The sequence below is a fragment of the Pteropus vampyrus genome, unplaced genomic scaffold (genome assembly GCF_000151845.1).
Source record: "Pteropus vampyrus isolate Shadow unplaced genomic scaffold, Pvam_2.0 Scaffold30, whole genome shotgun sequence".
In the NCBI taxonomy this organism is placed as follows: Eukaryota; Metazoa; Chordata; class Mammalia; order Chiroptera; family Pteropodidae; genus Pteropus; species Pteropus vampyrus.
In genome coordinates this window covers 9,958,554-9,982,377 of record NW_011888811.1, presented here as the reverse complement: position 1 = coordinate 9,982,377, position 23,824 = coordinate 9,958,554, and the positions used below count along the sequence as shown (strand labels likewise).

At 39.5% G+C, this 23,824-nt stretch overlaps 1 protein-coding gene and 1 long non-coding RNA gene across 11 annotated transcripts in view; one reads left to right on the top strand and one right to left on the bottom strand.

The window, feature by feature from the left end:
• Nucleotides 1-23,824, top strand: part of SGCD (sarcoglycan delta) — a 1,401,159-nt gene that overhangs the window by 1,345,042 nt on the left and 32,293 nt on the right. The window lies entirely within an intron of this gene.
• LOC111737705 overlaps nucleotides 8,864-23,824 on the bottom strand; it is a 115,502-nt gene continuing 100,541 nt past the window's right edge. For both annotated transcript variants that reach the window (XR_002779538.1, XR_002779539.1), the window contains 2 exons: nucleotides 12,326-12,415; nucleotides 8,864-8,968 (listed from right to left, as the gene is read on the bottom strand). This is a non-coding gene — a long non-coding RNA (uncharacterized LOC111737705). The remainder of the gene's footprint in view (nucleotides 8,969-12,325; nucleotides 12,416-23,824) is intronic.

Genomic DNA, 23,824 nt, shown 5'->3' with positions numbered 1-23,824 from the left:
GGTATAGGCAAAGGCTACAGGTTTAGAGAGAACAAATTACTGTGTTAGGGTAAGACTTCCCGAAAGCTATGCTAGTTAAGTTCAGTCTTCAAGGACTGATAGGACTCAGTTGATGGGGATGGATAAGTTATAGGGAGGAATTCCATATCTTCCTGTCTTTCATGGACATCAGTACATGTCCAGTCTCTTGAATGAGCCACTGGTTTTAGGTGTCAGTACCTATCCCAGTGACATGAAACACATGTATTTTCTTCATCCCCAACCATGAGGCCTTTCCAGATGCTGGCCAATTCTTAACCATTTATCCTCTCTTTTGGGTATCTGGGAAATTTTAAGACGTTCCTTGCCTTGAGATTCTGTGGAACTGTCCAGGTGGAGCCAGAAGAGGAGGCATTATCTCCCTACTCACACCACTCAGTCATTGCCATTCAGGCACCAAGAAAGACCTGAAAATTCACAGTGAGACCTCTGGTTTCCTCTAATGATATCTTTGAAGCCAAGAAGTGGTCAGTTTTGTTCTGGGAACGCTCCCAAAACCCATCTGGAGTTCCAGTTAGCTAACCCTCTCCTTCTTGTCCTTGGTCCAGCGTGCTGGAGCCCTTGGCCACAGGCAAGATCTCAACTTTGAATATGTTCCCCCTCCAGTTCTTGTTTTCACAGCCATTTGTTGAACTGTTTCGTGTAGAAAAACTCTTCTTACACATGCTTGGAATTTCCACCCTGTTTTCTTCTTACTATTCTTATATTTTTGGCTTACCACATAGACCAACAAACAGAAAATAAAATCCTCTCTCAAAAGATTAGATCTTGTAATTAAATACCTCTGCTTTCAAGAATCTATTTTAGAGCTGTAAGTGAAGAATCTGACTCATTGTCCTGGGGTCTCTTCAACCCCTTTACTCTCTCTCCCTACCTTTCACCCACATGCACACACACATGCACACACACATGCACACACACATGCACACACAGCAGACATGGAAAGCCATCCTTGTTTCCAGAAGTGTAGGTCTCTGGCTGTTTGCTCTCTGGACTTAATAAATGGCCATTGGCAGTTGTGCCTTTTTTCATGTGGGTGACAGCTGAGGAACTTTTCGAGGTTTCTTTTTTTGAGATGATGAAAATACAGTTGTGGTGATGGTTGTACAACTCTAAATAGAATTAAAGTAATTGAATTGTACACCTTAAATCAGTAAATTGTGTGGCATGTGAATTATATCTTAATAAAGCTGTTTAAAAAGATTATGTAGAAAAGAAAAAGAAATGGCATCGCTCTCTGAGGACGCCTCTACTTGGAGGCATCCCGCTCCTGTACTTTGTTACCATCCTCACGTGTTTCCTGTGTATATACCACGAAACTCGCTAGGGCCACTCCTTGCTCCTCTCCCCCAAATCTCACGCATATGTACTTGGCCTACGGAATTCCAACTCGTTCTTTAGGAAACAATTCAGACATTACCTGTTTCCATGAAGTTTTCCTTGACCAGCCAAATGTGAGGTAATAGTCCCTGTTATGTGCTCAGATTATATCATTAAATTTCCTTGTCACATTCTGTTTCACACTCTGTCATAATTGCTTCCTCACTGGACTGTGACCTTTGTGAGAGTAAGAATCACTTCCACCGTGTCCCACTATTATATCCCCAGTGCCCAGAAGAGCACCTGGAAGATAGCACAGAGCAGATGGATGGATAGATGGATGGAAGCATGACCTACCTGCCAATATGCAGTTTAGGTCTTTACTTTCATGGTATAAAAGCTAATGGAAGCTAACAAGAAGGAATTTTTCCCTCTTAAGTCAGGAGAAGAGAGATGAGGATGTTACCATTCAGACTGGTCATTTTGTTTTTCAGAATCTTATTTTTTATTTTTTTGAGTGGTGTGTAATGAAAATTTTCTCTGGGGATAGTGGCTCATCTTGCATTTGCTATTATAATTGACCTAGCTGTGTCGTCCTGCTGTTCTCCCTGCTTGTTTATAAATTAGAGAACATCTTTCAACTTAGTGGGGGAGCTCTATTTTAATACAGGAACAGTAAGATGGAACTATGTGTAGGACAATTTAGAGACATCATTGTAGTTTGAATGAGATGTCCCGCACTTCTTTTTCAAGTCATGAAATCATTCGCCGGGATAAGACGAAATAGAATCAGAGCTTTTTTGCAGCACTGACAATTTTTAAGTAGGCTAGAAGCAGGGATAACGTGTTGATAAAATGAAGAATTCTCTGGGTGACCAGTTGTTTCCTCTTCATCTATTCACTCCCTAATGGCTTTCACAGTGGAGTTATATGGCCACCAAATCAGTATCCCACACTGAGCTTAAAAAATATGCCATCTCTTTACCAAAACATAACAATCAGTTGGAAGGTGCCTCAGATGCCACCTGGTCCAACCTGCTACTAATGCATGAGTCCATTCCACTGTGTTCTGAACAGATGGTATTCAGCTTGTTCTTTGTGCATTTCTAGTGATGATTACTCATTACTGCAGGAGAAAACTGACTTCCCCACTGGATGATGGCATAGAAAGTTTGTTTCATAGGAGCAGTCTAAAAGTGCCTAGTTCTGGAAACACACCGGTCTTAGAGTTGTGGCTCTGATAGCGAGGTGCCCCTGGGCAAGTTACTTAATCTCTCTAAGCTTTATTTCTCTATATATCCAAAAGGGATGTCAGTAACATCCGACTCATTATATTATGAGAATTAAATGAGAAAATATATGCAAAGCATTCAGTGTATTACCTAACACATAGGAAATACGCAATAAGTAGTAGCTTAAAAATCAATCCAAAAGTTCTTAGAAGGATTTAAGATTAATATGTGCTTATAAAGATCAAGAATAGAGTGAGCTATAGCTACCACAATTATCAAAGTCATGACAGTGTCTTACTTTAACATGTATGGCATCCTGTGACTCTACTTGGATTTGAAATGAAGGTTTCTGAACTTTGAGTTAAAGAGACTCAAAAATGAAGAATTACTAAGCACAGACAATTATGCATTGGAAATTCTCTGATACTTGTCTACACATAGTGGTGTGTGTGTGTGTGTGTCATGACATAGACTGGGCTACTTCATTTTCTTAAAAAAGAAAAATTGGAAAAGAAGAAGGTGAAAACTCCTGGAGAGTCCTGTCTGTGCCCCTTGGTCATCTCGCTTTGCCAAGCCCACTGTTCCTACTGCACTAGCTAGTGGATACCACCAGACAACACAAAATCAAATCAATTAGTTTAGAAGGAAAGACCATTTCTTTCCTATCAGTACCTGCATATGGAGTTTGAAGACACCAGTTGTGATTTCAGTTAATTTTTTTTTTTATGTTTCTAAAGCTTGAAATTACCTAGCTCACCAAAGTAATAATTGGAATCACTGCCTGATCTCTGAAAGAAATTGGCTTCTCAGACAAAAGACCATCGTTCTTGATTTTTCTGAATTACCTTCCATTATAATCAGGAGATACCCTCACAAATAAGAGAGCCGCGAGTTAGAACCTAGCTCTTAGTTCAGCAAACCAAGAAAAAAAATAAGGTTTCGATGACTCCCCAAGTTCCGTAATCACCCACTTTTACTTCTTGAAAGATGAGTCAGCACCAGAGCTCGTTTCTTTAAAGTGGCCATGAGATACAGGGGACAAAGCTCTTAAAAAATATGTGAGAGTACTTCTCAGGTGGTCCAGGATTTCTCAGTATTTCCCACAATGGCATTAATCAGTCAGAGTCACCTACCTAATTTAAAGCACGTCTCGTTCGTACATGTGTGCTAAACATAAGGCCAGCATGCAATGGACTTCCCAGTAACCAAAAGTGAGGCCCTCAAGGTTTCTTTTAGGACCACGAGGTCATTACTTTATGGTCATCAACTTTCATCTTGTTGTTACACCACTGCCTCCAAATACAAAACACCATTGGGTCTGATTTACCTGGATGGAGGCATTGGTGCGCTCAGGAAGAATATGAAGGTTTTCGGGGTTTTTGTTTATTTCTTTGTTTTTATGAAAGCACTTTAGGGAAACCCAGGTTTCTTCCTCCAGTGAGTTTAGCCAATTCCTAGAACAGATGTAATGACTGATTTCACTTCTCCTTAACTCTGAGTTTAGGAACCTTGCATTCCCTCACCTGGCATATTCGTGGTCTCACCCTCCAATTCTCTTTATCAGGATAACACCGGCTTATTTCAAACATCACCCATTCCTGGATTTCCCCCAGCATCTCAGCATCTGTACCATTGTATGTAACCTGCACTGTCTTATAATTTGCCTGCTTGGCCACCTGTCCGTAGGAGACTGTGCATTCCAAACCTTTGTACCCTCAAGTACATGGCACATAACTTTCCACTAAGGTTTTGTTGAGTAGCTTTGACAGAAAGCAAACTACTCTAATTGAGGTATATATTTTTTTCATTCAACACATATTTATTGAGTTTTGATACCTAAGGAAAAGAAAATTATAAGAGAATAAGGTTCCAAAGTCAGCAGGACTGAGAGAACAAATTACAGCAAAAAAAAAAAAAAAATCCTGGAAATTTCTTAAATTGTGCCTTTAGTAACATGGTTTTATGTTCAAATCTGTACCATAATTCTAATGCACTCTAAGGTTTGATAGCCACTGAGTTAAAGGAAGGAACTAAGAGTCATCTAAATGCACCTATCTGGGCGGCCAAACCATTCTGCAACAAAGTAACTATTAAGCTCCTAACCACGCGTCAGGGAGTGGGTGTGCTGCTTCCACTCACCTGCAGGTTTCTTTTAACCTTAGGTCCCTACCGCCTTAGCACACCTAGCAATATTTGTTTTAAGAATTAAATGAGATAATAATTGTAAAAATATAGCATAATCGGGGCAATCATTTCCTAAGTTATATATAAATGTCTAATCACTATGTTATACACCTTAAACTAATATTATATGTCAACTGTAATTGAAAAAAAAATTTTAATTAAAATTTAAAAAAGAAAAACATTAAGAGGGGAAAACACATAGCATAGGTCCTAGCACCTCATGAATGCTTAATAAATGTTTGCTCGATTTAAGTTTAAATCTTAACTTGATTGGAACTACATACACATCTGTCTTTGAAAATTATAGAAAAGAAGTTAGCTACTTGTATCTTGGTTATTCTTACTGGCTTCACTGACTGGCTGCTACTGTCTGTCCTGGGTCTTGGCCCTGGAGCCCAAGAAGCAGACAGTTTGGTTCTAATGACAGCGTTTGCACTGACCACATGAATCATGCGACTATACAGAGTATGACCATGTTTGCCAGCCACAGAGGCAAGATGGGTAGTTGAGGCAGATGTATATCTGGCTTTGGGGAACTCTGGGTCACATATAAAAGACACAGATTAAATAAATAATTACTGAAGGGTGACTTTTGTGGAAGAGAGATGTCCGAGTGGCCGAGATGCCTATTACAGTCTCGTCTGAGGGTCAGTAAAGACGTCCCTGAGAAAGTGATATTTAAGATAAGTAATTAGCTAAAGGAACAGTGGGGGGCAGTATCGAGTAGGGGAATGGAGGAAGATCAGAGATGAGAGACTGTGAAGAAGTGGAAAAAGTCCAGTCTGGTTGGAATGTGGAGAGCGGGGTTGGCATTGCCTCTCCCACCCCGTCATGTGTGCCTGACTAAAGCCCATCCTTGGTTCATCTCATTCTCTGCCGATCTCTTTCTTCTCTGAGGCAGCAGATAATGACCACAGAAAGGTACGGTCATGTTAACCAGCTCTCTCTAAGGTCATGAGCCCTAACCTCAAGTGCAGTGCGGAATCCCTGCACTGTGTCTGCAGTGCATTCCTGTCATAGGCCCCTAGAGTCACTTCCTACCTCTCCTTTCTCTTCAGGCCTTCAGCACTCACCTCCGTTGCTCTGCCTCCCTCTCTTCTCATGGCTCTTCTTTTTCATGAAAAAGTAGATGCAGTCAAAGAACTTCCACTCATTCTTACCACAAGATCTACCTGTGTGCTTACCATTTGCCTCCCTCCAGTTACCAGGATTAATGTCCACGCTTCTCTCTCAAGCATCCCTCCCCTCCACCCCTGCAATGGAACCCCATTCCCGTACACCTATTCAAAGATATTAGTCCAAGAATTGACCATCGTCCCTTCACCTGTTCCCTCCAGATCATTCCTATCCGTAGTCAAATACACTTTCATCTCCTAACCAAGAAAATTTAAAAAAAAGAGAGAGAAAGAAAACCTTCCCTTACTTCCATATTACTCCTGGCAATTACCCCATTTATTCTTCACCCTATAGGAAAACTCCTTGAAACAGTTGTCTCTATGTCTTCATTTCTTCATTTCCTTCCCCACTGCTTTTTCTTGATCCGCTCCAGCAGGCCTTCTCCACCACTCCTGAGAACACTTGCCACATTCATCAGACGATTACCAGAGATGAAATGACCTTGAAACATATAAAGCTTATGCTTCAGTGATCCTCATTAATGCCCTTGCAAGGCACTATTCTAGTTTATAGTCTATCTCTTAAAGAGAGTCCCCAAATTATAGAAACTTTGGACCTCAAAACGCCTGGATTCACACCTCATTTCCACATTGCTGTATTCAATGGCCAATTCTTTTAGACCTTTTCTTACTAAATCCATCAGCAGCAGCATTTGACATCACAGATCGCACCTTCATTCTTAAAGTTTTTTTGCTCCTGGTGCTCTTTTTGTAGATGTCCCTCCAATTCTACTGGCCTCTCCTTCTCTTGTGTATGGGGAACATATGTAGTCTTTGGCCATGTCTCCTCTTCTCCCTGCCCTCTGGTCATTGTTATGGCCCAGGACCAGTTTCATGGTTTTAAATACCATCTGTATGCTGATGACTCTTTCATTATTTATCTCTAGCCCAAGACTTTTCTCCTGAACTCCAAATAGTTACTCACTTTCCCTGTTGGATGTCTAATAAGTATCTCTATTAGACAAATACTAACTTTGAGCTTCTGATTTTTTTCTAACCCTGTCCTCCTATAGTCTTTCCTGTCTCAGTAAGTGGCAATTTCATTCTTCCAGTTACTCAGGAAAAGAAAAAAATCTATGTCTTTCATGTTTTACATCCAATTTGTCAGAAATTGCTTCCATCTTAAAAATAATATCCAGCATCTGACCACCTTTCAACATTGTAACCACTTGCTCTCCAACCCCCTGCTGCCATTATCTCTTGCCAGAGTTACTGCAATAGTCTGCTAACTTCCTGCTTCCACAACTGACTGTTTATATTTTCTATATTTCAGTCAAAGTCAGATCATATCACTTCTTTACTCAAAAGCATCTAAATGGGAGGAGGGACTGGAGTTAGAGAGGGGAGGCAGGGACACCCAAGGAAGACCAGATGGTGAAAAGCCTCTGAAAAGATTTGAAAGGGGACTTACCCAGATTTTCATTTTAAAATAATGTTTTTATAATACATTCAGACCTGGAAGAATGGAATCACAGGGTATCTAGTACCCTCTAGAATTACAGAACTTGGAGATATGGAATAACCAATATTGTCATTGATATTTACAATGAAAGCAAAAAAAAAAAAAATAGCATCTGTGTGCATTAACCATGTTCATTTGTTTTTTAAATAAGGTTTTAAATATATTCAGTCTCTCCCAATTCTTTATACTTTTAACAATAAAGGTAAAAATTTTTAAAAATTAGGTAGAAAGAAAATCCATAGAACCAATTTAGCTTTATTTTTGTTGAGATTATATTAGAGTTGTTTCTGTGATTTAAGTCACAGAGACTTAAATGATTTTGCTCTATTTGCCTTATTTATGAATGAGGCACATGCAGGTAAACTTATCAGTAAGTTGAAAGTGCCTGATCCTTCTCTGACTATACACGTATTTGTGTTGGGTATTTCAGAATGCTAATAGAAATGAAATGTTGACTTAGCACTTCAACAGTTGATTAAAGCCATGTTTAAGGACCGGGTGACTAAAATTTGCTCCATTCATGCCAATATGCTGAGGGTTAATTTTCCGCTCCTAAAGGTACAGAGCTGCATTTCCAGTCCTCTTAACAACTCATTTCTCAGCTGAACATCATTCTTTCCATGAACTCTTTTACCCTTTTATCATAAATTCTACCTGGGTATCAAGTTAACAGTCCAGCCAAAATGTGGATGTGTTTCCTCCCTAAGTCAACTCCAAACAAACCCCGGGAGAAATGTATCAAAGCCTAACCCAGTGAAACCAAAGCCAAAAGAATCTAACATTCTTTGGAAAATAATTATCAATAAGACAATATGGTTTTTGCTTTTAATTCTTCAGAAAACTCCAGAGTCCGATTGACTTTATATAGCTTCTCTTTCTGATATGGTAGGAGTTCTATCTGAGATGAAATTAAATATGCAAAGTTTAATAAAGTCAGACTTTACTATTTTAATTCAGGTCTTCTGTTACTCATAGTGGAAGACAGTTCTCATGGGTTTCTGCGTGTCACGTGAGCGAGGCACTAACTGCCTTTTGTTTCAAACTATTAATACTCAGGGATGTTTATACAGTGGACAGATTTAGGAAATAGAGATAGCATCTCCCTTCAGAGAAGAGGGCAGCTATGCTTACTACCTGGTATAATAACAGTATCTCCCTCCAGGGCTAAGGACAGGCAAATAACTGCCTATTAAAAAAATATTTAGGTTCCCTAAGCTCAGGGTTTCTCTCCTGCAACATAAGCAACTGCATCTGTAGACATCCACCTGGGTTCATCTATGTTGCCCCCATTTCATGAGTTTTGGGACAAGGGAAAGCGACAATGGCATGATGATGTTTATGCTGCTTGCTGTACCTGTGTCTTCTGCCAGAATTCATGAAATGGTGGCAGGGTCACCTTGTTAGCTGGCACGTAGGGCGAAATTTGAGATTCTTCGCAGTTACTGACAACTATTTCCTTCCCCACTGCTTTTTCTTGATCCGCTCCAGCAGGCCTTCTCCACCACTCCTGAGAACACTTGCCACATTCATCAGACGATTACCAGAGATGAAATGACCTTGAAACATATAAAGCTTATGCTTCAGTGATCCTCATTAATGCCCTTGCAAGGCACTATTCTAGTTTATAGTCTATCTCTTAAAGAGAGTCCCCAAATTATATAAACTTTGGACCTCAAAACGCCTGGATTCACACCTCATTTCCACATTGCTGTATTTAATGGCCAATTCTTTTAGACCTTTTCTTACTAAATCCATCAGCAGCAGCATTTGACATCACAGATCGCACCTTCATTCTTAAAGTTTTTTTGCTCCTGGTGCTCTTTTTGTAGATGTCCCTCCAATTCTACTGGCCTCTCCTTCTCTTGTGTATGGGGAACATATGTAGTCTTTGGCCATGTCTCCTCTTCTCCCTGCCCTCTGGTCATTGTTATGGCCCAGGACCAGTTTCATGGTTTTAAATACCATCTGTATGCTGATGACTCTTTCATTATTTATCTCTAGCCCAAGACTTTTCTCCTGAACTCCAAATAGTTACTCACTTTCCCTGTTGGATGTCTAATAAGTATCTCTATTAGACAAATACTAACTTTGAGCTTCTGATTTTTTTCTAACCCTGTCCTCCTATAGTCTTTCCTGTCTCAGTAAGTGGCAATTTCATTCTTCCAGTTACTCAGGAAAAGAAAAAAATCTATGTCTTTCATGTTTTACATCCAATTTGTCAGAAATTGCTTCCATCTTAAAAATAATATCCAGCATCTGACCACCTTTCAACATTGTAACCACTTGCTCTCCAACCCCCTGCTGCCATTATCTCTTGCCAGAGTTACTGCAATAGTCTGCTAACTTCCTGCTTCCACAACTGACTGTTTATATTTTCTATATTTCAGTCAAAGTCAGATCATATCACTTCTTTATTCAAAAGCATCTAAATGGGAGGAGGGACTGGAGTTAGAGAGGGGAGGCAGGGACACCCAAGGAAGACCAGATGGTGAAAAGCCTCTGAAAAGATTTGAAAGGGGACTTACCCAGATTTTCATTTTAAAATAATGTTTTTATAATACATTCAGACCTGGAAGAATGGAATCACAGGGTATCTAGTACCCTCTAGAATTACAGAACTTGGAGATATGGAATAACCAATATTGTCATTGATATTTACAATGAAAGCAAAAAAAAAAAAAATAGCATCTGTGTGCATTAACCATGTTCATTTGTTTTTTAAATAAGGTTTTAAATATATTCAGTCTCTCCCAATTCTTTATACTTTTAACAATAAAGGTAAAAATTTTTAAAAATTAGGTAGAAAGAAAATCCATAGAACCAATTTAGCTTTATTTTTGTTGAGATTATATTAGAGTTGTTTCTGTGATTTAAGTCACAGAGACTTAAATGATTTTGCTCTCTCTATTTGCCTTATTTATGAATGAGGCACATGCAGGTAAACTTATCAGTAAGTTGAAAGTGCCTGATCCTTCTCTGACTATACACGTATTTGTGTTGGGTATTTCAGAATGCTAATAGAAATGAAATGTTGACTTAGCACTTCAACAGTTGATTAAAGCCATGTTTAAGGACCGGGTGACTAAAATTTGCTCCATTCATGCCAATATGCTGAGGGTTAATTTTCCGCTCCTAAAGGTACAGAGCTGCATTTCCAGTCCTCTTAACAACTCATTTCTCAGCTGAACATCATTCTTTCCATGAACTCTTTTACCCTTTTATCATAAATTCTACCTGGGTATCAAGTTAACAGTCCAGCCAAAATGTGGATGTGTTTCCTCCCTAAGTCAACTCCAAACAAACCCCGGGAGAAATGTATCAAAGCCTAACCCAGTGAAACCAAAGCCAAAAGAATCTAACATTCTTTGGAAAATAATTATCAATAAGACAATATGGTTTTTGCTTTTAATTCTTCAGAAAACTCCAGAGTCCGATTGACTTTATATAGCTTCTCTTTCTGATATGGTAGGAGTTCTATCTGAGATGAAATTAAATATGCAAAGTTTAATAAAGTCAGACTTTACTATTTTAATTCAGGTCTTCTGTTACTCATAGTGGAAGACAGTTCTCATGGGTTTCTGCGTGTCACGTGAGCGAGGCACTAACTGCCTTTTGTTTCAAACTCTATTAATACTCAGGGATGTTTATACAGTGGACAGATTTAGGAAATAGAGATAGCATCTCCCTTCAGAGAAGAGGGCAGCTATGCTTACTACCTGGTATAATAACAGTATCTCCCTCCAGGGCTAAGGACAGGCAAATAACTGCCTATTAAAAAAATATTTAGGTTCCCTAAGCTCAGGGTTTCTCTCCTGCAACATAAGCAACTGCATCTGTAGACATCCACCTGGGTTCATCTATGTTGCCCCCATTTCATGAGTTTTGGGACAAGGGAAAGCGACAATGGCATGATGATGTTTATGCTGCTTGCTGTACCTGTGTCTTCTGCCAGAATTCATGAAATGGTGGCAGGGTCACCTTGTTAGCTGGCACGTAGGGCGAAATTTGAGATTCTTCGCAGTTACTGACAACTATAAAAAAGATATTTTTAAATAATATTTTAAAAAGGAAAAATAACACTGCTTTAAAATCTATAATGAGTGATTCTAGAATGTGAAACATAAGCCTCTGAGTATGCTCATTCTATCTATCTATCTATCTATCTATCTATCTATCTATCTATCTATCTAATCTATTTTTACTCAAGCTATTTCTTCTGTCTGGTATTTCCTTACTTCCATGTATTTAAGTCATTCAGCAGTTGGCATTTGGAAAGTTTTCTGAATAGTGTTACTTTTTCATATACATGTAAGAAGTCAAAGGCTCATGCTACAAAAAGTGATTGAAATAAAAGGGTTCAACTTGAATCACATGATGTACTATTCTAGACAACAGTTTTAATAAGGAATATTCATTCATTCCTTGTTCAACCATTTACTGCATACCTAATTTGTGCCAGGGAGAGTGTTAGATTTGAGGATACAGAAATAGGAAACTCTCAGATAATGAGGCACAAGAGTAAATGAATATAAAATAACGAGATAAAGATGAGACAAAATCCATGCCGACATGGGTTTTATAATCTCCCACCATTAATGCCTGACAAACAGCAAGGTGTCCGCAAACCGTGGCTTTGTACTGCTTTTGTGATTTATGGAACGATACCCAGCATCCCTTCCTGGATCATTATCATATACCACTAAGGGAAGAATAAACTATGTTGACCACCCGGACAACTGTACTAGTAACAACTTTAGTTGCAAGTGAAAGAACGCTTAATCAAGCAGACTCTTAAAAAGATGGGGGCAGGGATGGTAATGATTGGCTAACACAACTCAAAATTCCAGGGGGTAATATGCTTCACACATTTCTGGATCCAGGCACTCAAATGACAGAACTGAAACTTCACTTACTCTTTCCATTTCTGAGCTCTGTTTTCCCTTGTGCGGGTTTCATTCTCTTCCATAGTTATGTCACGATGCCTCCGAAGTTTCCATCTCATTCTTTAATTCACACTAGAAGAAAAAAAGAAACAATCTGTCCTCAGTGGTTCCAATAAAAATTGTGGTATTAAACCCCAGCAGCATGACTTGGATCACGTGCTTGTTCCTAAATCAATAATGAGCACCCAAGGGAGTGCAATGCTCGGGCTGTCCAGGATGGGGCATATGGCTCTTCCTGGAGTTGGATGTAAATGTAGAACCACACAAACCATATTCCCTGAATGTATGGAAGGAGTAGACCTCCAAAGAAATTCTGGTTACAATATAACTAGATGAATGGGGAACATAAAACAACAGGTGTCTCTTATCTTCCTGAATCTCTCTTATTTACTTAAAATGTTCAGATATTAAAACATTTCCTGAAATCACCAAATACTTATAGTAAAATAAGTAGGTTACTCAAATCTATTAGTAAAGCAGGTATCAATTCAACGATGATTGACAAGATATAGAATAATACCTTTATATTGCTGTAAATATTGGTCTAAATTACGTAATAGCATTAAAATATAGTGAAAGCTTAGCTGCACATTTTCTCACATTTTATTTTCTTAAATACAGCTAACAATACCTGTAGGATGCCTTTGTAGTCACTTTCAAAGTACCACCATTCAGCTGGTGGCAGGTTACCTATGTAAAAAAAAATTCTAAAGTCCTAGCCTCAAAACCATACCAGCTACTTTCTCCCTGTTAACATCAGCCCAGGGAACCAAATGTGATGTGAGAGGCTGAGATTGATTGGAAGAACAGAACTGACATTTTAACTTTTCCTTGAAGGTTTTTAATTTATAATAATTCATGCATAGTAATGATTCTGCATACTTTTATTAAAAACTTCTACATATCAAATGCTGTTATAGGCTTCCTTAATGTGATAGTTAATCAAAGTTGATACTTCTTTTCTCACTAGTTAACGTTCTAATTTATAAATCGAGCCACCTTCTTATTATAATAATTTTATAGGTGGGTGCTGAAGAAATCCACTTGTGATAAGAAGTAAAATGTATTACTACAAAAGATATTTGCTAACTACCCTTCGCTGAAGGAGATTTTCGCTGCCTTGCCCACGTCAGGAATCACCCAGTTGGCTTTGACCAAGGAAGTGTGAGTCAAAGTGCCACTTCCCAGCAGAAACTTTAAGAGGCCTTGCTTATTAATTCTGCTATTTTTCTTTGCCATGACTCTGTGATCGCAGGTATTGTCCGTCATTACTTTGCTTTAAAGAACTCTAATACCTGATTTTGTGTCTTGGCCAGTCTTTTAATAAATCTTGCCCTTCACCACCATTTTGTAGTACCTCATTTTTATTCACAGCAAGTTCAAATATATTTACTAAACTACTCCAATCCACCTGGTGCAATCATATTCAATTCTGTTGGAAATCCTAAAGTAAAAGTCACACGAACGGTATATCTAAACCCTTATTTTTTTTTATTTTTTTTATTATTTCTATGAAGGACACAGTAGCATAGTGTATTATCTACCATCTAGGTGTATAATCTCAAATTATATGTATCTATAGTAGGTACAGTTTCCAATCTGGAATAAAAAACAAGTGGATTTTTTTCTCAATTACATAAAACATCTGTTTTTCTAGAAAGCATAAACACACTTATTTAATTCAGGATATCACTATCCTCCCTTCTCACTCCAGTTATATGTTTCAGTTATGATGTGAGTACTGATATCATAACAAGTCTTCTGGTTAAATGGCAGTGGAGTCCCTGTCATTCTCCACCCATACTGACATCTGCAAGATGCCTTTATTTCTCCTGATCTTTCAGTCATTGCTTGTGGCAGAATATCACTGCATCCCCCTAATCCTGACATGAGACCCCACACTCTGTCCATTCCCTACATCACATGCCTGCCACCCCTAGGCAGTGGAAAACATTTTGCTTCTTCTTGTGCCATGCTCAGGGGCACACTGAAGTGCCCTCAATCTGTCTTTGGAATCCCCTCAGGAAACCATTTCTTCCTGAGTTCTGATACTTTGTTAGCCTTTCCTGGGAAGAGGATGAGGGTACCTGTTTCTCTCTGCTCTCAGATGCCCCAGATTTACCTGGAGGTTTTGGCGGTCAGCCCTTCTCTGCACTGGGACTTCTCTGAGACATAAAATAGGTACTTGGGCCCATTCTCAGGAATTCTTCATTGTCTAACTCTCCATCTTTTGTGACTTACTCATTCTCCCTTCATTCAGGAGGCTGTCGATTCAGTCTGGTGATAAATTACTTTGACTCTTCAAATGATTTTTAAGAATTCATTGTTTATAGCCTGATCCAGCCCTTTTGAGATCCAAAAGCCAAGAACCTGACTGTCTTACTGCCTGCAAACAGCTGTTTCATTCCTTACCTGAAGCAGTTTTATAGAAAACAATACCTATTACCTGAACAGGGAGAAGGGTTACAGAACAACAGGAAGTATTCCCAAAAAAGCATAATCATTAATTATATCAAGATATTATTCTATCATAAATACATATATACAAATATATGTAGGCATAGATAAGCAAAACACAAACTTTGGGCTCTGAGCACAGCATCTTTTGATCAAAGGCAAGACATTTTTATATGAAAATTAGTATTTGTTGTCATGGTGTTTCCATTTTAGAAATCTATGCCAACTAGCATGACACAGAACACATTATCTTGTTTCATGCCTATCCTATTCAATAAAATCACTTCTTTAGACTCAATCCTCTTCATTTATTATAATTATTAATCTCAGTAAAAAAAAGTGCTTGAATATACTCAAATTTTACACATTTTTGTGTATTATCAGATCTTACAATAAGGCCCCATCTTCCCTTTTAACAAGAAAACCATGATTATTCTAGACAACACTCTTGAGCCAACACAAAAAAACACAACCAAAATGAACATAATCAAATGAAGGATTCAAAAGAACACAATCAATGAAATGTGAAATATTTGTTTATAAATATTACTTTATATTTTATAATAAGCAATAAGTTATTCTTTTCTTCTTAGAGATAATCTTAACATGAGAGAAATTCTGAGCTAAATTATTGCACAAGTCATTAATGATGTAGATTGAATCAATAATAGTAAACAGTCACAACAAGGCGACTAAAAAAAACTTTTAAATGTCACTTTTTTTTCAAATTAGAACTGCATCCTCGAAAAAGCAATTAATTAAGGGTCTAAAAAGTATTCTCTGTTTGGCTGTGTCGTTCCTAAGCAATTCACTTTATTTCTCTGAGTTGTATTTTCTTCAACAATAGAAGAAGGTATTGGACTATGTCAGTGTTTCCCAAAGAATACCAGTGGTGTCCCCTGAGATAATTGTAAGTGGTATATTGTATGACAGAGTAACACAGCCATTCCCTTTCGACTCTGCCATCTTGATTAAGGTAAAGTCTTGTCGATGCTAGTTTTGGAGTTTCCTAGTGTTACTTCAGTGTTAATTCTACTTTTTAAACAAACATAAACCTTGAATTCAGAGTTTCTTGGTATATAATAGTTTCTAGATAAAACTTTGTGCTGTTTTTATCATATTCTTGGTTACTTTCTTTATGACAAAAAATGTTGATTTTCCATTTTATAGTAGTTAGAACAGAGTTGCCTTTTAAAATTTAAGAAAAGCATTCACTTTAAAAAAAATAAGTAAATGTTACGGCAGGTAGAATGTGCGTGACTAAATTTTGGGCACCACCAGAGAGGTGATCTACAAGGACTTTTCAAAGAGTCCAGTTTTATGCTGTTGTTTTTTTCTTTTTTTGTATTTAAATATATTTGGTATACAATCTTATATTGTTTTTATTAGTTTCCAGTGTACAATGTAGTGATTCAACATTTTTATACCTTACAGTGGGATCACCCCACTAATTCTAGTAATCGTCTGTCACCGTGCAAACTTATCACAATATTATTGACTATTTATGTGTTGTTTTATGCTGTTTTGGTCAGGGTGAAAGACAGCATGGTGTCAGCTGGGGTTTCACCCTCCAGCTTCTGATGCAGTGTGCAAAGTGGTAAAATAAGCTTCAGAATATAAATAGGACATGTCTCTGAAACAACAGCTTACCTTGGTGTTTTTAGCAGCTGGATACACACACACAACCAATATATAAATAGATGTATTCAGGAACAGATGCCAAATTTACCTGAATTTGCAGGACAAAGCACTGGTCTTCAAACACACATATTGCTTGTTTTTGAATGGATGGAATTAAGCAGATAGGAAAGTCATCAGAGTAAGTTAGTAGGTACAGAATCTGGGATGTCCTTAAATTCAGGACACTATGCAGCGATCACTAAGACTATGTGGTAACAGAAACAATAGGAAGAGTTTGAAATTGCAGAGTAGTTCCACTGTGAGCATGGAAGTGAGCTGACCACAACTAAACTGTGGGATTTGATCAAAAGGGAAAAGGGGCAGAGGGTTTCAGTGAGGCTTTGGTCCTACCTCCCTGCGCCCTCATTCATCTGGTAATGCACATCCTCTCCATGGAAAGAATATTTTGTGAAATCATCTACATGCGTATGAAGTAAGTACCTAGCAATTAGAGTTAGGTAACTTGAAGCCTCGTTACCTCTATCTTGGGAGAAAATATGGAAAAGAGCAGGGGAGAAGGGTTTTGTGCCGAAGACAAAGATTGAGAAGATTGAGTTCCTAGAGGAAGAATTCAGAGTAATATGAAGAGGATTAAAATGATCCTGTACACTTGAGAGCTTCTGGGGGTTTTTCTTTCCCTGAGCCACAAATTATATAAACAATGAATTTCGTTCTTGCGTAACTATTGTTTCTCCCCCTTTTTACTCCCCAGCATCACTGCTAGGCAAAAACTGGGTGTGGAAAGAACAGAAATTTATTCTCTTGATGATCTGTGTTATGGGTGTAGGATGGAACTTCCTAGTGCTTATATTATTTCCCTCTACTCTGGGGAGTTGGGACAGGAGTCAATGTGAAAAAGCAAACGACATCCCTAAACTCTAATTTCACAGCCATCACTGCAACTATGGGATCTTGATAAAGTGTTCTTGCTTCATAAGCTCCCATTTTCTTATCAGTCTTGTTCACCAGAGATTACAGGAGATAATCTGGGCCTGATGAACAGGAAGTGCCTGGAGTATGGAGTCTTTGCTCCAGCCCTCTCTCCTTGTCTTCAAAAGTAGTGGTAGACAAAGCCAGAAGGTTTAAGAACAATTTTCAAAAGATACGCGTATTTCTGTGTAGACCAAGTCTTAATGGAGAATGCATGCTCTGTAAAAACTCAATCAATTGCAAAGTATTTAGAAAAACAAGACCAATTATGCCTCTCTGGGAAAACAATTTTTTTTGGCCTGGGGGCAATATCACTTAGTTACACCAGATGCTTCAGAAAGTACCTTCACTTTCAAAACCCTGAGCAATATTTTGGGATGCTTCACAGAATGTGTTCCATGGGAATAGAGTTCTGGAACGTCCCACTTTAATAAATGCTGCTACGGCAGTAAAGATGGCTTCCCGCCAAGTTAACATTAAGTTCCTACAAATGTATCTTTCAATATCTTTCTCACAGAGCAGTCAGAGATAAGAGGGAAAATGTAGTTGGGAAAAAAATAATAATTTTCTGATGCGAGCTGTTCTGGCAGCCACGAGCATCAACATAAGTACTTTTTAATCCGTCGTATTCTGCCAGAGGGTGACCCCCTCTGTTAGGAGTGGTAATTGCTCTACTTTACTTCTTGCCGTGATTTCAGAGAAGGGCTGTCCCCAGGCCCTGACCTGGCTTTGCTTAGAGACAGATCCCTGGGAGCTACTATTTTAGCTTTAATCCAGTACATGCATTTTTTTTTAAAACCAGGTTTTTATGTTTTAATGACTTCCTGAAACTCCCCAAAGTAAAATATATGATAATATGAATCTCGGCAGAGGCATGAGAGCCTAATAGTCTGGTCGGTTGTTGCAGGAGGGAGAAACACGACAGGCTCAGGCTTGGCAGGTCTTTAAGAAATGTTTAAAATGAGCCGTTGGTATGCGAGAGTGTTATGGGAGTTAGATAAGATAGTTATTATTTTTTTCAACTCATATTTGATAAATTAAGGTTGTTTTCCAGCCAAAGTAATGTTCCTCCTTACTTAGTCCAATTAGGTGGAAAACGTTAGATGCGATTATTAGAAACTAGACAGACTTAGGAAAGGAGAAAATTTTTTTCAAATATACATATATACACACATACAGACACACACATACACACACATACATATATGCTTACTGGGTTTCTCACAGAATCCAAGGATCGGCAATTTCTTAGGAAACACGAGAGCCAAGGTCTGGGCTCTGCTCTGCTGGCTCTCCCTGCTCCCTGCTCCCTGCTCCCTGCTCCGCAGTCCACACGGCAGAATGAGGCCATGTCTTCCCGATGCCCAGCCAGCCCTTGTGCTCCTCCCCACTGCTGCACGTGCTTTTCCCTTAAGCTGGCCTCCCCGTTCATGGGCCCCTTCAGATGGGTGTCCCCAACCCTTTCTCCAGGATAGCCTAGTCTTCCACCCCGTTGCCCTCTATCCCCTCACTAGTTCTTTCGTAGTTCTTCGAATGACGGGACACGATCCTATTTGTTTACTTGTTTATTATCTTCCCCTAAATTTGAATGGAAGCTTCATGAGGAGCTTGTTCACCTCTCAGTGTTTATCATCTAGACATTGCCACATACGCTCAATAAATGCTGACAGAATGAATATATAAATGCAGGCTCAGCTGGAGCTAGGGATGACCAGGCAGGTAAACGGGACCATCATGAGCTAGGAGAGACTCCCCAAAATGTCCACCTCCAACTGGCTACCTTAAACAAGTTCTTGTATTTCCTCAAATGAGCAGGAGGATGCGCATAACACACTGACCTTGCCTTTGAGCTGCTTGATCCTAATTCTTTTGCCAATCCAATACCAGCTCAAGGAGCTAAATAATTGTGCCCTGCACAGAGGACCAGGTCATGGGTTCAGAATCATGTCAAATAAGTGCTTTCATTACCTACTCATTCTAACATAGATGAAAGGAATTTCAGGCTAAAAACTTGCTGTTAATATTTACAATTGACCCTCATTATTCACAGATCCTGTATTTATGAATTCACTTACTCACTGAAATTTATACTTCTTGTTGTTTTTATGGTCATTCATGGACATGGGCAGAGGGGCAAAATTTTTGAGTCGCTCAATGTACATGTCCCCAGCTAAGCTTGAACCAGGTGACTTTCTGCCTGATTGTTTCAGCTCTCATCACTGTAAACTAGCATCCTGTTTGTGGTCTGTTTACTGCCACTTTTGTTTCCAGTGATTTTGCTGTTTAAAATGGCCCCCACACATAATGTTAAAATGCTGTCTTGTGTTCCTAAGGACAAGAAGGCTGTAATGTGACTCATGGAGAAAACACATATGTCAGATAAGCATCAGGCCTGAGATATAGTGCCGTCTGTGAGTTCACTGGTAATGAATCAACAATAAGGTGTCTTTAAACATAAAACAAGGTTATGTATTGATTGGTTGATAAAAACATATGACCAGAGGCTTGCAGGAACCTAACTTATATTTCTCCTAAGAGCAATAGTTCAGTATTTGCTATTTCAGTGTTCACAGTGACTTTATAGAACATAACAATCATGAATGATGAACGATAAGAATCGACTGTATTTATTAACCTAGTGAGACTTACTTCAAGGGATTTTCATACCTATTTTTATTGATGATATCAAGTAGAACTTCCAGATGTTTGCTTAAAGCAAGTTTTTTTTTTTTCAAAACAAGCCATTCAGAATACAAATCTTTGATGTAGAACATACATCCTTTCAAAAGATCATTTTTTTCTTTACTACTTGTTTAAATTCATCTCAGATTGTTGGTGTCAGGCTTGCGAGAACTATATGTACCTCCCTGAATACTTAGGGCGGAGCATCTATACTGTCCTATTGCTGACTAAAGAAAGAGGTTGTATTTCTCATAGTTCACTGTTGACAAGCCCAGGAAAGGGCTCACTGAGCTGTGACAGTTGACATTTGGTACACAGCCACTCAATCTTCATGGTAGTAAAGCTTTATGAAAGTGTGTTACATTCTTTGTAATACGTCTGGTCAGTCATCGTATTGCCTGCCACTTATCTTGGACTTAAAATTAATTAAGAACTATTAAGGGGGAAAGGGAAGGTAGGGAATAGATAAGATGAATAATGAAGATTAAATTCAAGGAAATTATTATAAATTGACTGATTCTAGAGTAAATGGAAAGGACAAGAGATTATAGCCTTTACGGCTGGTAGAATCTCATCAGCAAAGGGCAATTTGGTTGGCGGAATCAAACTTCAAACTCGGCGAGGACTGTGGAGGGGACAACTGAAAAGAGAGGTGGATTCGTCACGCTTACACATTTAGGATTTACAAAGTGTCTTTTGTGGACCAGACTTGGCTTGCTCATCATGCTGGCTTTTTTCTGAACCTGAGTGACTAATCCATGTTGCCACATCATCATCAATCTGGCCTCATTCAGCAAACGTTTATTTGGAGTGACTACGAGAACCACGCGAGGTCAAACTTTGGGGATGCTGTAGAGTATAAAGCCGAAGTGTTTGGACTGTGGCAGCAGAGCACCTGAGTTTGAATCACAGCTCCGGCACTTATTCACTGTGTTGTCTTGGGCCAGTTAGTTAACCTGTCAGGGCCTCAATTTCCACGACTGTAAAGCATAGATAACAGTAGTGCCCACCTCCTAAGGCTGTTCTGAGGATTAAATGAGATAATCCGCGTATCGGTGCTTAGCACAGTGCCTGGCATAGACCGAGTACTTGTCTGAGAGACAGAAGGGTGGCCACTGTGCCAAGACGTCCTCAGCAAAGGAAGAGTGTGCTACAAGATGAGGTAGGCGGGCCAGATGCTCCAAGGCCTTACAGGCAGTGCGGTCAGGATTTTAAACTGCTTAATTGCATTTAGGAAGGCTATGCAGGTTTTTAAACAGGGCACTGACAATACTGTTTAGAGGAAAACAGTGTTTGTTCTAAATATAATTTCTATAATGTCTTATCTTTTTTTTACTGGAAAAATTGCAATATAGCCTCAATACTTTAATTCCCTTCCATTCTCTTGGCCTTTGAGCTACCCCACAGTGCTCTTAACACCCTGATATGAAATTCTATGATGGCCCACTGGCCTGGCCTGGCGGTGATGATGATGGTGCTGGTGGTCCAGGTGTTCACAGTAACTGCTCCCTTCACTGTGCTTACCCGTGTCAGGCTCACATGCGTTATTTTATTCAAACCTCATAACTACCTTTCAAGGTCATCTCATCCCTTTTTTATGGATGAGAAACTGAGGCCTGAAGTCTTGTAACTAGGTGTTCTGCTCCAAGGCTGGCTGGCTTCTCACTGATTTCCAGGGGGACCTTGAGTGTGACGGAGAGAGGGCCCTGAAGTCAGACAAGCTGTCTTAGCTCTGCCTCCCACCTCTGTGCCTCAGTTTCCCTATTTGAAAATTGGGACTAAGACCTGTTTCACAGAGTGGTTGTGCGGAACTGTCGTGGCATTAATGAGAAGTGGCCGGAACAGTGCTGGGCACAGCGTCAGCACACCACACGTGTCCCACTGTTCGCTTCGTTGCCTCTGAGTGTGTCATGCACGCAGGAAACCTCCCAGCCCTCTGCAAAGGGCTGTCCCCTTCAGTCCTGCGTCTGCTTCCTCCAGCCCCCACGGAGGTGGAGCAGCGGAGCTCTGTGCCCACATTCAAGAAGCTGAGCCCCAGTTCCTCCTAAACTAGACTTCTCCAAATTATGCTTTTTAATTAAACCTTTCAAGGTTTAATTAGGAAATGACATGAGTCATCTTCGTTTCTGAAAATGTATTTATGGTTTGTCTAATTAGGTAGGTTTCATATGATTTCTCGTCATGTGTAAAATTAACATGTTAAATATTTTTAAAAGGAAAACATCTAAAGCATTTTACCTGAGCATCAGGTAGAGAGCAAATATAAAGGTCAAAGGAGTTCCACCTAAAGCAAGGCTTGGAAAAGCTGGGCTGGTTTCCAGTGCGTCACTTTACATGGGTTGCCTCAAAGACATACTTGTTTGTCTCTTCACCTACACTACATCTAACCATGCAGCCTTTAATGGGGCCTCACTGCCTGGAGATAAAATCTAGGTTCCTCCTCCAGATACTTTACTCCAATTACAATGGCCACCCAATCTCACGTGTACTATCCTGCAGCTGCATCATACTCAGGGGCTGACTGACCGGAGGACGCCCACCCACGTGATAGAAGACAATCTACTTTAACTGGGGCCTATGGACATATTACCCTCATCTAAAAAATACCTTCACAGGAACAGCAAAAATAATGTTTGACCAGCCAAGGTGACACATAAAATTAACCATCACAGACTGTAACCTGTATGAGGGCAGATTCAGTCTAATATTACTACCTGTTCCACCTAGCACATCGTATGCCTTTAATAATTATGTACGAGTGAATGTAGAGCACCTCAGAGTGCAGTGCCCATATGTACAATCAGTGGTAGATGACGTTATTCTTCATAATTGAAAATTTTAGTAGTGTTAAGATATAAGAGACAGGAGTTAGCCAGGACCCAGGACTTAAAATAGATATACAATTAAAGGAGAGTTTTTATAACATCTGCTAGTCACAGCTATTTCCACAAGGTCTCTAAGGGGCGGGAGGAAGCACGGAGGAAGGGATGGATGGATAGATGTATATGACAGTAAGTAAGGAGGCCCTTTTGGCATAGGCCTTAGGCACAGAAGACGAGGGCAGTCAAAGGGACATTTTATTGCTAGCTATAAGTTTTTGTGTCCAAACCCCAAACTAGGCTTTAATAAGCAGAGCTGGACCACTTAGGTGAGAAGGGTCCCTTTAGAGTCCTGCCTAGAGAGAAACATTTTCGGGGCGGGGTGAGGGGCAGATGTGTTACTGCTCCGGCCACACCGATTCCAAATGTTCTGGTTCCTATCATCCTGGTAACATTACCTTTTCTGTGAGAGGGAATGGGGAGAGGCCGAATTTGGAGATAGCCACACCTGTACCCATTACTTTTTATCGAAGCCTTTCAATGAATAGTCACTGAGTATTAATTCAGCAAATATTTATTGAGTAACATGTGGCAAGTAGAGGCTACAGACAAAAAAGTAATAAATATTAGGTAAATACTAAGGAAAGAAAGAGTAAAGATAAGAGGATGGTGAGCACCGGGAGGATCTCCTCGTGAACGGTGGACAGGGAGGCTCTCTCTAGCCCACTGACATTTGAGCAGGCACCTGAAGGAAGTAAGGGAGCGGGCCATGTGTATATTTGGGGACTGTGTCCCAAGCAGAGGAAGCTGTGAGTACAAAGTCCCCCAGCGGGAGCACGCCTCGTGTGTTCAGGGAACAGCAGGGTAACTGGCGTAGCTCAAACCAAGTAAGCAAAGGGAA